We start from the raw sequence: 619 nt of genomic DNA, 5'->3' as shown, positions 1-619 counted from the left end.
CAATGCGATTGGCACAAGGCAGAGCAGGGTTTAGGGCTGTTGTACATAGGGTCACTATGAGTCGCAAGCGACTCGACGGCACATAACATCAACAAAGACAACAACAACAACAAATCATGCCTTGAGGCTCCCTGTCTTCCCGAAGGTTATAAAGTAATCCTGTTAGGGACCTCCTTCTGGTTGGATAAAGATTTAGTCGCAGGCTGTCAAGGGGTAGGGCGGGGCTGGAGACTAATGGGATCCTAAGGAAGGTACTGCTCTTGACTCCACCCCTTGCTTGCGTGGGAACTGGAGGTGATACAAGCCGTTGTGGCGTGGCTGTGCCAGCAGACGTGACCTTGCGATTCCACAGGAGCAGTTCTCAGCAGTGATCTGACCAACACAGTCAAGAGGCGCACTGTTCGAGGCCGAGAGGAAAAGCAGACAGGGCTGCTCAACCAGAGGCAGTGTTGCAGCAACAGCTCAGGTAAGTCCAGGCATTAGCCCCGTGATGAGTAGGGGCGTTGGGCCAAATGAAGGAATCCAGTCTAGGGTGTGTAGGGTGTGGTGTGGTGGGGTGGGGTGCGGTGGGGTGAGATAGGGAAGTGTTAGAAACTCAAAGGTGGGAGATGAGAAGGAA

The sequence above is a fragment of the Elephantulus edwardii genome, unplaced genomic scaffold, assembly GCF_000299155.1.
Source record: "Elephantulus edwardii isolate Elephantulus edwardi_28Jun2011 unplaced genomic scaffold, EleEdw1.0 scaffold00243, whole genome shotgun sequence".
NCBI lineage: Eukaryota > Metazoa > Chordata > Mammalia > Macroscelidea > Macroscelididae > Elephantulus > Elephantulus edwardii.
This window is presented reverse-complemented; position numbering follows the sequence as displayed.